This window comes from Schistocerca gregaria, chromosome 1 (assembly GCF_023897955.1).
Source record: "Schistocerca gregaria isolate iqSchGreg1 chromosome 1, iqSchGreg1.2, whole genome shotgun sequence".
In the NCBI taxonomy this organism is placed as follows: Eukaryota; Metazoa; Arthropoda; class Insecta; order Orthoptera; family Acrididae; genus Schistocerca; species Schistocerca gregaria.
Window position 1 is genome coordinate 750859126 of NC_064920.1, and position 1003 is coordinate 750860128.

At 45.7% G+C, this 1003-nt stretch overlaps 1 non-coding gene across 1 annotated transcript; it reads right to left on the minus strand.

Moving 5' to 3' along the window:
* Positions 1-458: 458 nt before the first annotated feature.
* Positions 459-533, minus strand: Trnas-cga (transfer RNA serine (anticodon CGA)). Its single transcript has one exon. It is a non-coding gene; the product is annotated as a tRNA-Ser (tRNA).
* Positions 534-1003: the final 470 nt, after the last annotated feature.

Here is a 1003-nt window from a genome sequence, read left to right on the forward strand (position 1 = left end):
CGCGTCCAGATCGCGGTTGCCCGACGCATGCGGTACTCATCTTTGATGTCGTCTAGGCACCGGACGTCGATGTACCCGTGCTTTATCCACGTATTGTGAATACCTCGACGAGGTGAGAACCCCCCTGACACCGTCAAGTGCCGTGACAAAGAAAGCGTGGCGTGGTGGTAGCCGTCCAGTACCGTGGATTCAATAGGTGGACGGGCCACAGTGCATATATCACCCACCATTTCAAAAGACGAAAACAGTGACAGGCGACCAATCATATCGTCGATATCCATCTTTTTTTGTCAGAGAAGCGTCAATAAATTCGAAACTAAATTCTTAACCGCGGGATGCTAAAAAACTTTAACACAATATGGTTGTACGTTTGTAAGTACTTATAAGGTCTAGAACGAGATTTTCGCTCTGCAGCGGACTGTGCGCTGATATGAAACTTCCTGGCAGAATAAAACTGTGTGCCGGACCGAGACTCGAACTCGGGACCTTTGCCTTTCGCGGGCAAATGCTCTACCGACTGAGCTACCCAAGCACGACTCACGCCCCGACCTCACAGATATAATTCTGCCAGTACCTCGTCTCCTACCTTCCAAACTTTGCAGAAGCTCTCCTGCAGTTTTAATCTGCAAGGAAGTTTCATATCAGCGCACACTCCCCTGCAGAGTGAAAATCTCATTCTGGAAACATCCCCATGTTGTGGCTAACCCATGTCTCCGCAATATCCTCTCTTTCAGGAGTGCTAGTTCTGCAAGGTTCACAGGAGAGCTTCTGTTAAGTTTGGAAGGTAGGAGACGAGGTACTTATAAGGTCTGTCTGTATATAGAAAAACGGTATGTATTAATTCATACAGGTGCCAGCTCAATGTACCAAAGATATATTAATTCGTATTACGCTGCATTAACACAATTTGAGAGGGTGGCGGAAAAATAAAAAATAAAACAACTCTATACCTTCAAACTTTTTAACACCACTTCTCGTGTTTTAATGCTTTTAACGTAGCTCT